The sequence below is a fragment of the Schistocerca serialis genome, chromosome 1 (assembly GCF_023864345.2).
Source record: "Schistocerca serialis cubense isolate TAMUIC-IGC-003099 chromosome 1, iqSchSeri2.2, whole genome shotgun sequence".
In the NCBI taxonomy this organism is placed as follows: Eukaryota; Metazoa; Arthropoda; class Insecta; order Orthoptera; family Acrididae; genus Schistocerca; species Schistocerca serialis.
In genome coordinates this window covers 1,030,126,932-1,030,140,993 of record NC_064638.1, presented here as the reverse complement: position 1 = coordinate 1,030,140,993, position 14,062 = coordinate 1,030,126,932, and the positions used below count along the sequence as shown (strand labels likewise).

At 42.0% G+C, this 14,062-nt stretch overlaps 1 protein-coding gene across 1 annotated transcript in view; it reads left to right on the top strand.

The window, feature by feature from the left end:
• Positions 1 to 489: 489 nt before the first annotated feature.
• Positions 490 to 14,062, top strand: part of LOC126413971 (uncharacterized) — a 260,800-nt gene continuing 247,227 nt past the window's right edge. Inside the window, exon 1 of the mRNA XM_050083309.1 lies at positions 490 to 618. The gene's annotated coding sequence lies outside the window, so the exon portion shown is untranslated. The remainder of the gene's footprint in view (positions 619 to 14,062) is intronic.

Sequence of the window (14,062 nt, the reverse complement as noted above, 5' to 3'; positions counted from 1 at the left end):
TATAATATATTATAATATATAATATATTATATAATATATTATAATATGCACGTAGTCCCAATTGGACTGTTCATATCAGAAGCTGAATTCAAACTGAGGCCACCGTGTGTTTTTAATGGTCTAACATACATTTACTGCACTGAAGATGGCCACACAGTGACCTAAATCTAGACATGCAATAAACATAATTTGTGACTGATTTACGCTTTGCTAATTTAAATGAGTACAGTGCTTGGGCGCAACTGTTTCCCTGTGGAATCAGACCTGATCCTCGAAGATGTTGTAGGCAGGGCGGAGAGGAGGGAGCGTTCGTGTCGACAGCTGAGCTGAGCGTCAGTATTTACGGAGCCGCGGATGCCATTATTGGGCGAGAGGGCGGCGTGTCGTGTGGCGCGCAGGGTGCACGGCGCGCCACGGCAGCGGCCATCGATCGCAGGGGAGGGCGGCAGCGGTGTCGGAGCCAGTGTAGCGTCAGCCAGCGTAGCGTCCGCGTCGCAGGTGCGTGGAGCGCGCGCCAGCCACCGCGCCGCCACTGTGCTCTCTACGGCTGTCGTCGCCCGGGCTGCGCGCAGACCAGCCGCCGGCTGTTTTCGAAACACACCCGTCCGCACTCACAAGGTAACACTGTTTACTGCCTGCCTACAACGCTGCCGCTACTGCTGCTGCTGCTGGTGCTGCTTCCAGCGTCATGATTCCTTTTCTACTCACTGCCTTCCACTGCTTGAAAAGTAACGTCTCTGATGCCTTCAGGTACTCCAAAGTCTTTCAGTTCTAGAGATATTGACACCTTCTGTCAGTAAGACGCTTCATCTTCCTCCTGCCAGATTTCTGTTTCTTTCTTTTTCATTAATTTTGTGACAGTTTTGCTGCAACAGGTCACGAATTCCTCTCCTGCGCCAACCTCTTATTGACAGACAACCACGCTCTCAGTCGAAGAATAAAAATGGAAATACTCTAACTGCCAAATCTACCATTTATCAGTCATGGACTGTGCGGCTGGTCCGGGCGGAGGTTCGAGTCCTCCCTCGGGCATGGGAGTGCGTGTGTTTGTCCTTAGAATAATTTAGGTTAAGTAGTGTGTAAGCTTAGGGACTGATGACCTCAGCAATTAAGTCCCATAAGATTTCACACACATTTCAACATTTTGACATTTATCAGAACAGTCCCCAGTCTTCTGACTGGTTTGATGCGGCCCTCCATGAATTCCTCCACCTGCTCAACATTATTTGTTTGGATGCTGGATGTTTGGCTGTTAAAATTACGAACAACTTCAGTTGGAAAGACCACATAGATAATATTGTGGGGAAGGCGAGCCAAAGGTTGCGTTTCATTGGCAGGACACTTGGAAGATGCAACAAGTCCACTAAAGAGACAGCTTTCACTACACTCGTTCGTCCTCTGTTAGAATATTGCTGCGCAGTGTGGGATCCTTACCAGGTGGGATTGACGGAGGACATCAAAAGGGTGCAAAAAAGGGCAGCTCGTTTTGTATTATCACGTAATAGGGAGAGAGTGTGGCAGATATGATACGCGAGTTGAGATGGAAGTCATTAAATCAAAGACGTTTTTCGTCGCGGCGAGATCTATTTACGCAATTTCAGTCACCAACTTTCTCTTTCGAATGCGAAAATATTTTGTTGAGCCTAACCTACATAGGTAGGAATGATCATCAAAATAAAATAAGAGAAATCAGAGCTCGAACAGAAAGGTTTAGGTGTTCGTTTTTCCCGCGCGCTGTTCGGGAGTGGAATGGTAGGGAGATAGTATGATTGTGGTTCGATGAACCCTTTGCCAAGCACTTAAATGTGAATTGCAGAGTAATCATGTAGATTTAGATGTAGATGTTACAAGCTGTGACCTCCCCTACGGTTTTTACCCTCTACAGCTCCCTATAGTACAATGCAAGTTATTCCCCGTTGTCGTACACATCTTCTGTCATCATGTCCCGTCTTTCTGTCAGCGTTTGAATCCTGCCTCGTCCGTGGATGTGTGTGATGTCCTTAGGTTAGTTAGGTTTAAGTAGTTCTAAGTTCTAGGGGACTGATGACCTCAAAAGTCCCATAGTTCAAATGATTCAAATGGCTCTGAGCACTATGGGACTCAACTGCTGAGGTCATTAGTCCCCTAGAACTTAGAACTAGTTAAACCTAACTAACCTAAGGACGTCACACACATCCATGCCCGAGGCAGGATTCCCGGCTAAGTCCCATAGTGCTCAGAGACATTTTTTGTCAGCGTTTTCCACAGGTTCCTTTCCTCTCCAATTTAGCAGAGAATCTCTGCATTCCTTACCTTATCAGTCCACCAAATTTTCAACATTCTTCTGCAGCACCACACCTCAGACGCTTCTGTTCTCCTCTGTTGCGGCTTTCCTGCTGTCCATGATTCGCTGCTCCAAACGTACATTCTCATAAATTTCTTCTTCAAATTAAGGTCTAACAGAAAAGATTGTAAGAACTACAGAGTTATCTCTTTAATCAGCGTTGTGGGTAAAATCTTCTCAGGTATTGTTGAAAGGAAAGTGCGAGTATTAGTTGAGGACAAATTGGAAGAAAATCAGTGTGGGTTTAGGCCTCTAAGAGGTTGTCAGGACCAGATCTTTAGCTTACGGCAAATAATGGAGAAGTCTTACGAGTGGAACAGGGAATTGTATCTATGCTTTATAGATCTAGAAAAGGCATATGACCGGGTTCCTAGGAGGCAGTTATTGTCTATTCTACGAGATTATGGAATAGGAGGCAAACAATTGCAAGCAATTAAAGGTCTTTACATAGATAGTCAGGCAGCAGTTAGAGTTGACGGTAAATTGAGTTCATGGTTCAGAGTAGTTTCAGGGATAAGACAAGGCTGCAACCTGTCTCCACTGTTGTTCATATTAATTATGGGTTATATGTTGAAAACAATAGACTGGCTGGGTGAGATTAAGATATGTGAATACAACATAAGCAGTCTCGCATATGCGGATGACTTAGTTGTGATGGGAGATTCGATTGAAAGTTTGCAAAGTAATATTTCAGAGCTAGAACAGAAATGTAAGGACCATGGTATGAAGATTAGCATCTCCAAAACGAAAGTAATGTCAGTGCGAAAGAGATATAAACGGATTGAGTGCCAAATAGGAGGAACAAAGTTAGAACAGGTGGACGGTTTCAAGTACTTAGGACGCATATTCTCACAGGATGGCAACATAGTGAAAGAACTGGAAGCGAGATGTAGCAAAGCTAATGCAGTTAGCGCTCAGCTACGATCTATTCTCTTCTGCAAGAAGGAAGTCAGTACCAAGACTAAGTTATCTGCGCACCGTTCAATCTTTCGACCAACTTTGTTGTATGGGAGCGAAAGCTGGGTGGATTTAGGTTACCTTAACAATAAGGTTGAGGTTACAGATATTAAAGTAGCTAGGATGATTGCAGGTACTAGTAGATGGGAACAATGGCAGGAGGGTGTCCACAATGAGGAAATCAAAGAAAAACTGGGAATGAACTCTATAGATGTAGCAGTCAGGGCGAACAGGCTTAGATGGTGGGGTCATGTTACACGCATGGGAGAAGCAAGGTTACCCAAGAGACTCATGGGTTCAGCAGTAGAGGGTAGGAGGAGACGGGGTAGACCAAGGAGAAGGTACGAATGTTTTTGAAGTAATAGGCTTAACATCGGAAGAGGCACCAATGTTACCACTGAATAGGGGATTATGGAGAAATTTTATAAGGGGGACTATGCTCCAGACTGAACGCTGAAAGGCATAATCAGTCTTAACTGATGATGATGATGATGATGATTAAGGTCTGTGTTTGATACTGCTAAATTTCTCTTGGCCAGGAATGCCCTCTTTGCCTGCGTTAGTCTGATTTTTGCATCCTCCTTGCTTAGTCCGTCATAGGTTACTTTGCATCCACTGCAGCAGGATTCCTTCATTTCGTGTTGAGCTTCGCGCTCCTCTCATGTTCGCTACTTCTCATTACTTGTGTCTTTTTTCCGGTGTATCCTCAGCCATAAAAGGTACTCATCATACAGTTCATGCCATTCAAAAGATCCTGTAGCTCTGCTTCACCTCCACTCATGATAGCAATGTCATCAGTGAATCTTGTCAATCATTTTCTTTCACCCTGGATTTTAATCCCCCTTTTTGAATCTTTCTTTTATTTCCGCCATTTCTTCCTCGATTACAGTCTGGCCGGTAGGGGCGAAAGACTGCATCCTTGTCTTACACCATTATTAATCCAAGCACTTCGTTCTTGGCCTTCCAGCCTTGTTGTTCCCTCTTGGGTCTTGTACATATTGTATATTTCCTCTCTTACTCCAATTTTTCTCAGAATTTCGAACATCTTGCACTATTTTACATTGCCGAACGCTTTCCAAGATGCTACTCGAGATGGTTGTAAAAATAAATGTGCGCAACGGAAAGTAATAAACGCTAAAATGAAGATTTGGCCCCGTCTGACTACCCGCTGAAGCAGATCTTAGGATCTCATAATGGACTTTAACATATAAATTACAACCTAAACATAAATTAATGATTAAGGCAACTAATACTACTAAATGATAAGCGTTGTTCCTGCTTATATATTTATTGTAGATTAAAAAACCTTTATATTACAAAGTTTACATTTCCTAAGTAGTTTTACTAATCAATTGCCTAACTCTGCCCCTTATTATGACTGCGCAGTCTAATATCAATAAAGCGAAATGACTGACATCATCTACGTACCAAACACTAGAAGACACTACTTTCAAAGATGATCTACGGTAGTGTGGAACCTCAGTGGAAATAAAATGACGTGATCACAGCTGTTTAGCTTTTATAGCCCTAATAAGCCGAAGCAGTTTGCGATATCACCGTATGTACTGCGCCCGGTGCATCGAATGATGGTTCTCGTACTCGTCTGCGACGATGGAAGAACCCCAACCACAAATAAACTCTTTCAAACACTAGGACGGCAGAAGGCGGTCCTCTGACTAATATACTCTAATACTGTCTTCTCCTCTCTGTGTTCTACAGACGAGAAACGCGAACTCCCAGCCACAAGGACGGAGTTCAGATAACGTCTCAACCTAAGTATAGGCAGAGAAAGTGCTCTCAATTACTGAAAGCTGCGTACTGAACGACGACTTCCAACCCGGAGGTGAAGTCCAGAATCGTATAGGTTCTCAACAGTACAGCACCTAACTCTTCTAACTATAAACTATCCTGACAGCAAAGACAGCAAGTCCATCTGTACCAGCAAAGCTGATATCGAGCGACTGTCACACGCAGGCGCTCATAACGGAAGACCTCTTCTCTCCACTGCCGGCCTCCCAGCAAGGCTCGGCTCCCCACCATCGTAATTCCGAAAACGAATCATATTCCCGAAACCACGGAATATTCTCCCTCTCTACAGATTCTTCCGAACGTCGATCAATCATATTTTAGTCTTTTGTCGTCCAGCGCGGAAAGTTTGCGAGGAAAAACCTATACTCGTACAATGGTACGCTTCTGAGTAAAAATCCTTGGAAATAACCCAACCTGCGTGGTTTCCGAGGTGCCACTTCTTCGTTCCTCTCGCCTGCGTCCAAAATTTGCAGAGTTCGGATGTATTATCCGGTTAGCCTTCCGGCCCTGCTACAACAGCGGCCTATTGTGCTCCAGAGCTCAGGTGCCACGACGTCCGTCTAGCTACTTCCTGTGTTCAAGCTGGACCAACACCTGTGCGGGCCTTCCACCCAGAGCCTGAGTTCTGCCTGCAGTTTCATCTCCACTGGCGTTCCAACCTCTACTAGTATAGGCAATCATTCATTACGCCGTTTTTATAATAAAGACACTCCGCCACCTTTCATGCAATAAGCGTTAAAAATTATTTACAAGGCGTACTTGACAATGTCAGCCTCCTTTAAATATTCATATATACGATGTACAACCTATCAAATGATATCTAATTGTGGTTGTAGTTCACGGCAAAGTATGTGGATGAGTGCTTGTAAGGTGCGAAATTATAGCCACCTTACAACTTTTGCTAGTTCAGCATATCCAACGATCGTGTCTCGCTTTTTCTTCTGTTTGTAGAAAACAGATTTGCATCCAAACAGTTGAGAAGATATCCTTACACCATAGAATTACGCTCCTCACCGCATTACCGCAAAGAATAGTGAGACAAATTAGGAAATGGATACTTTATCAAGAACGTTCAAAGTGCCGCACCAGGAAACTGTCTGGTCCGTTCAAAGAAGAAAACAGCAACCACCCGCTGTTAACAATGCTATTTGTTTACACAAATAGCGCCGTCAGTTGTTTCGAACAGACGACGGCTGTTCACATTTATATTACATTAGTCGTCGTTTCCATTGATTGTTGATTCTTTTTTAATAACTAACGAAACAACAACAAATGTAATATGAACTTGTTCAGCCTTCTGAGGGTGAACTTGACGGTTCGAAACCAGTAACGGCGCTATTTTTGTAAATAAGCAGCATTACTAACAATAGGTGGTTGCTGTTTTCTTCTTAGCAAGAATCAACATGTATTTTGTACACAGCCACGGTCTCCAAAATGTCTGTTTTCGTCAAAGCAGCAGTAGTTTGTTACCTAGTAGAACTGCAGTTAATAAAATCTGCTTCTCATATCTCTTACAATTTTGGAGCTCCAGAGGGAAGTACAGCTTAGCACGAAGACCAATCACCATCTACTAACAGATGTCTGAAACATTCTCTCCATGGTTCGGCATCTGGATCTAGAGCCATGCAACAGGGTACTGAAAACACAACAGTACTGGAGACGCGTTTTGTGAAAAAAATGGCACTTAGAAAGTTTACCATTTCTACCCTTCAATTGCTTCAAAATATATGACCATGCCAACATCTGCAACTGAGGAACGTATTAAGAGAATAAAAAAAATCCACATCAATTGCCAGTGATTCTATTTATTGCCTGACTTGTTTCGAAGCCTAAAGCTTCATCTTCAGGTGCCATCAACTGCGAGGAGGAGTTTCTAGCGTACAAAAACTATTGCGTTGACATGCCAAAAAAAGGTAAAGCCGTAAAAAGTGGTGTACTCACTTCAACTGTTTGTTAAATATATTTCAATCTCTGCCTTCCCCTACAGTTCTTACCTTCTACGACTCCCTTTAGTCATTCGGAGGCTATTCCGTGACATCTTAAAACATACCCTATCATCCTGTCCCTTCTTCTAGTCATTTTTCTCTGCACGCTCCTTTCCTAGCCGATTCGGTGCAGAACTCATTTCCTCTCAGTTCGCCTAGTTTTCAACCTCATATCCATGACACCAAATCTCAAACGCTTCGATTCTTTTCTCTCCCGGTTTTCCCACAGTTAATCTTAACTACTGCGCCGCCTCGCACATTTGGAAGAGCAGAACAAAGATATTGGAGGAGTGAACCTGTGAGATGAAAGTGGCGAGTGTATAATGACTTCAGATGAGGAGCTATGGCCTCGGAAAAAAAATGCTTTGTGCTTCCGCATCGTTCATTTAGTCGGCAAAAAATTTTACTTTCACCGCAGATAGTTTCATTACACAATTAAATAAATTAGACCATTTCTACACATGTTTAATTCCACCCCGCACGTCTACAATCTGTCTCGACGCACTCTCATAGTCATGCTCCAAAATGAAGGAAATTTATTTCGTTACGCCTTCCACAACTAAGAGAACTGTTTTTAGTCGCATAAAGCGTTAACTGTGCGCTTCACAGAGAGACAATTACACTTTTTACTTTAAAACAATCTCTGCTAAAACAGATCAATGCAGCTTAAAGATATAGGAACTAACAGTCCAGTCTGCTCTGCTGAGTCTCTTACTAGCATTTTTACACCTTGCTATGTAGCTTCCGCCGTTATACTAGCATTTTTCTCTTTTCATGCTTTCGCACGACAGTTTCGCATACAAAGCTAATTCTGTCTGCCCAACGTAACCCCGACAGAAAAGATAAAAACCGGAAAGAAAGAAAATATATTCATGCCGTTACAGAGTCCTCAAGGTCCGAGGCAAAGTTTATCTCCTTCTCCTGCGTGAAGCGATTTTTTTTTTTAACGAAATTTCAGAACTACAAATTATAAACTCCATTCGAGTCAGAGTTTTTCTTAATGACTTAGGAATTAATAACAAATGAAATAAGTTCCTGGTATGAGACCACGATCATAATATATTTCAGGAATAATAATGCTTACATCGATAAAGGATTTACTCAGCTGCATTGCTTTATGTAATATGTTTCAGTTCTTGTGGTTCTGAGACCAAAGAATACCAGAATGATTTCGTACGTAACGTCCCGAAGTACTAATTACCCAATCGCTATCCATTTTCAGGGTCTATTCCGTTTTATCTAAAAAGACGCAAGTATAAGGCGACAGGCAAATGTGCATTTGAATCACGTAGCGTCCACGTGGACGATCGTGGAAAAGACAAAAGATGACTGACAAGAGCGCAGAGGGCAGCCTCCTTGCAGAATTTTGAAAATTTCTAAATGGATCTGTCTTACATTTGGTTGCCTCACACCACGACTATACACTTGATTTGTTGCCGCAACATGAAGCTACCTGATTTGCTTCGTTCCTATTCATGTCCGCACGTTTTCGGCTTCCGAAAAAAATGAGCAGTGGCAACTGACTATTGTGTAGTTTACCGTAGTTTCAGCGGACACAGTTCCTCGTATATGCTTGTGCCGCTATTACTATTTTTGCCTCTGAAGGAAACAGCTCTTTCTTTACCGGAATTACACTGCTTTTCCTAAATCATCTGACACGAATATCCAGATTTTACTGTATAATCCTTCTCCGAAACGTCACCTACTGAAAGAGACACTAAATGGTGTCTTCTTGTCTCTATGTACACACAAATATTTAACATACACTTGAGAAAGAGAGAGTCAGAGGCGCAAGCACATTAAACGCGTCAGTTCGCATATAATTCTGCCATCTGAGACAGCTGCAAATTCTGTCACGGATATGCTCAAAACAGTTATGCGGCCCGAAGAAAGACAATGAAATAAAGTTGTAAAAGAGAAGAACAAGAAGTAAGAATCACAGAAAAGCTGTCTTAGATATGTGTTGATGCTACACGAGCGACGTTTATCATTCTTTCAGCTTACTGCTATATGGCTGTCAGTCTTTTTTATTTTAAAAAAACCAGTTCAGTTTGTGGTGAAAACTCTATATATTATTACAGTAGCGCATAATGAAGATTTACAGTACTTGAATCAAATCGACGAGGAATTCTGGGAAATACAAATTAAGCTAGCGATTTTTTGGATTATTCTTTGATAACTTGCCGATAGATATTTTAGAGAATCTGTCCTTAAGAACACTTTTTTGTACAATTCTTTTCCAGCAGTGTTTCAGCTGTGTCAGTTTTCCATCTCCCACCTGCTTATGTTGAAGCCCGTATATGTTACATCTGTTTCATAATGAATCATTACAAAATCATCGTTACAAAAGTCCAGTCTCTTAAGTAGCATATCCACTCATGTCGCGACAACAAGTTCGGACCCTCCTGTAGCTGATACGAAGTAACTAATGAAAGACAGAAACGTGCTAATTACGATGCGGAAGCTCCTGACTGCGCTGATAGAGCTTCAAGACAGTATCCCGTCAGCTGATAACACTCCGATTCTGTTCGCTGGAACAAGTAAATTTCTACTTTCCATACAGTGCCATTTCTGAAGAAAAAAATATAGTGTGGCTCTCGCTGGACTCCTACATACTCCATTGCCAGCCAGCGTTTCGTGGGGACCTTTCCAGGCTGTAAAGCGGTTGCTGCGGTGGTTCTGTGTCCGGTTGCTCTTCAAATTGTGTTCCCCCTTAATCTTCAGTCCCAACTCTCCAGCATCAGCAAGACAGCACATAGAAGTAGTTCACGAGTCTATATAGAGCCTTGTTGCCCACTTGTGGTATGAATGGTGTCTAAATTCTCGACAGACTGGAAAATTGAATCACATATTGCATCTGTATTTCGATGACGAAATACAGATTGCGAGAAGTACATATATGGAAAAATGTCAGCATGAACAAACAAACCTTAAAAGTAACCGTTCATGAGCTGGCAAAACAAGCCAGTTGGCTGGCATGCCACATCGAGTTTCTAGATGTAAACACCGATAAATGTTCCTTTTGCGTTAGGAGACGAGAGTTCTTCGATTTATCGATCCTCTGCAGCAGCGTTACACAAATATAAGTTGGGTGTACGAAAGTCCTGTTACAAAGACTGGAAGACAATACACTTACTTGTAATTACCGATCCTTTCGCGACAGTTTCGTTGTATTAAAGATTCTCTGAGCACTTCCCGCTTTAACTTCATGCACAATCAACGTGACAGTTGCACCGAGGATATCTAATTCTACAACACACTTGGCTATTCTGTTAGACCGCATTTCACATTAATACTGCTAACATATTTTCAGCTAATATAATAAACAAAAGTGTTGTATAAGTACTACTTAAGGTCAGACATAAAAGTCCTCTACTCAATCCTTTTGTGCTGTCTCACTAAGCCTCTTACCAAGATATAACTGAGCACTGTATTGGGCTCAAAATATGGTTTTTTCACATTTTAGTTGGTTTGTATGGCTGTAACATCTTAAACAAGAGATGGTGCAAGACAATTTGTAAATATTAGCTTTGTTTAATAGTCATCCTTTCGGATAATGAACCCAAAGTGTAGATCTTCAAAATACTTATTGTACAATAATCTCGTAACCATTCATTTATTGTATTTTGAAAACATTTCTCCCCCGTTAAGTATATTGAAAATTTATTGTTAGAAGTTATGTCAGAAAGTTCACTGACACATCTGGTGCTTTTATACACTTCGTACAAAAGAAGAAGAACGTAACGAAATAGAGGCAAAAGAATGAGACAGCCGAATAGTACGAAGTTGACAGGAGAGAGGTGTGGAGAGGGTGACGAGACTGTGCCTTTTGTCCATCGAAACCACGATCCACTCACACTGCTTTCTCTCAAAGCGAAATTGTACCAATAAGGAAGACAATTAAGTTTTCGTGTCTCTGTTTAACTCCTGCTGTTGTTGTTTTGCTTCCTGCATTCGTCAAAATAAGTTACCTTTACACGATACAGGTTGAAGGTGAACATCAGAGGCAAAATGGAATACAAAACCGATGTAGAAAATGCGTTTTTATCATCCAGACATGTGACTTATAAAGGAGATATTTGTCCCGTATCGAATCTCCAGGATAAATTCCTAGTTTTGTGCTAGTGTTAATTTAGTTACGGCTTCTCAACAACGTGTCTTACTGCAATACGTAGTTTGGTGACATACGAGGTGTAACGATAAATTAATGAGACTGATTTTGTTTGCAACATGTGGCAACCCTGCAGTCTTGCATAGGCACAATATCTTTGACCTTGGTCTATAAGCTGCTTCTAGTCCAAGCGGCACATCGATGCAACTGCTCAGTCGTGAGTTGCACTGTAATAGGTTAACACGTGTTTGTGTCTCTCGTCACAGAAATGGAACCGCATAATATTGCGCAACGGTATGCCATTTCTTTTTGCGTTAAATTGGGTGAAAACGCGACGACATCTTACGGTAAGCTTCAGAAGGCTTTTGGAGAGGAGGTTATGTCAAGAGCTCAAGTTTTTCATTGGCATAAAATGTTTAAAGAAGGTAGAACGAATGTTGAAGATGAAGACCCCAGTGGACGACCATCAACCTCACGGACGGATGTCAGCTTCGCCAGGGTGCGTGAACTCGTACGATCTGATCGAAGATTATCCGTGAAAATGACTGCAGAAGAAATGAACATCAATCGAGAAACAGTTCGTCTAATAATAACTGAAGATATTGGTATGAGAAAGATTTGTGCACAAATGTTCCCCAAAAATCTCACACGGCAACAGCGAGAAACATGGAAAAATGTGGTGTTAGAGCAAACGGAAATCAATCCAGAATTGTTGAGCCGTGTGATGAAAGTTGGTTTTTTCAGTACGATCCAGAGACAAAACGCCAAATTTCGCAATGGTGCTCAAAGGGATCACCCAGATTAAAAAAAACTCGCATGTCAAAGTCAGAAGTGAAATGCATGCTTGTGTGCTTCTTTGATTCCAAGGGATCGTTCATAAAGAGTGGGTGCTTTCTGGACAAACAGTTAACCAATATTACTACAGAGAAATTGTAGAAAGACTTCGTAAAAGAGTTCTTCGTGTCCGTGCCAACATTGCTGATAATTGGATTCTGCATCACGATAATGCGCCATCCCATACTGCTCTGTCAGTACAGCAATTTTTAACTTCAAAACTAATTTCAGTACTACCACAGCCACCTTATTCATCACATATCGCTCCGTGCGACTTTTTTCTATTTCCAAGAGTCAAAATGGCAGTCAAGAGACACCATTTTCGAACAAGACAGGATGTCCAAAAAGCTGTGACGAGGGTCTTGGAGGATATTATAGAAGATGAGTTCCAGAAATGTTACCATCAATGGTAGAAGCGCTGGAAAAAGTGTGTGCAGTCAGAAGGGAACTACTTCGAATGAGACAACACTAAACTTGACTAAAACGGCAAGCAACATTTTTTTCACATCAGTCTCATTACTTTACTGTCGCAGTTCGTAAGGTATCCATCCACGGAGTGAGATATCACACACACTGGTGTTCAAAACTTAAGGAAGAAGGTAACTATTGCATGATGTGTCACTCACTACCAAGTAACATAGCTCAATAAAACTTGAACCACACACAGATAGAACTACTACAGTATAGTACAGATGTTAAGCGAAAGAAATACGCAATGAGTCGAACAGAAATGACACTTTTATTCAAAGACGATAATTACACTGAACTTACCTAGATTTATGGTGGTCCTCTGGACATTACAAAAAGCAGGAGATGGTTCTTCATAGAGTGTGCAATCACCACGGATAGTAATGCACGCTTTGCAATGTGCTCCCACGGTGGCCAGAAGATTGGTATGGAGTTCTTGTGGTAGGACATTCCATTCCTTCACCAGAGCGGCTGACTGCTGCTGAGTGGAGGTCAGTAAGCCCATTCAAAATTGTGCCTCCCCACAACATAATATCTGGACCACCAAAACGATCATCTTAGGTAATGTCCCTTGGAGCTTTACGGCTTCCTATCTCTCGCTATACGAGGATACGTCCAGCACTGTCGAATATGATGATTTGGTGGTGCAGGCGTTACGGTGTGGGAGGTATAATGCTTCATGGGAGAACTGACTTCTAACTCTTTGAACACGGTACAATCACTCGTCAACTTTTTCTTGACACTATACTCCTTACCAATGTGCGTCTCTTCAGGGGTGCATTCGACCCTGACTTTATTTATATGGATGACAATGTGTGAACACATCGAACTGCGCAGGGGAAGGAGGTCTTGGAACGAGAGAATATTCTGCGAATGTTCTGCATGCCCGTTCCCCGATTTAAACTCCATCGAGCACTTGTAGGTTGTGTCCACAGGTACCAAAGAGCATCCAGCCGTTTTCAGCCGCGATCGTAGAAGAATGGTCTCCTTATTACAAGAACTCCTTAGTCCTTATCAATATTGTGCTCAGCATGGACGACACGCCCTACAACAAGAACTCCTTACCAGCTTTATAGCCAGTATGTGAGCGCGTTGGAGAGCATGCATTGCTGTCTGGGGTGATCACATGCCATTGAGAACCACGTTCCGCGTTTTGTAATCACTTCAGTTTGATTATCTTTTTTAGTAAAAGTGTCGTTTCTTTTCGCCTCATGGGGTGTTTCTTTCCGTTAACATCTGTATTATACTGTAATAGTCCTTTTTACCCATGACCCAAGTTTCATCGAGCTATGTTTCACTATAGAGACACATCATGTGGAAATTACTTTCGTCCTTAAGTTTTGCACACCAGCGTAGCTTTAGAAAGTGCCAAGGGTGATTTGACGACGGTAAGCTCAGCTTCGAACTTGGGAGAATTCGTATTTTATAAGGCCAATGTCGTCCATCTTCAATTGCTGCTAAGAGACAATCGTTAAATATTGCTTACAGCCCAGCTGAATCCAATTGAACAACAGTCAACAGCGCCAGAACGAGGAATATGAATAACAAATTTTCGTAGTTATCATTTTGAATGAT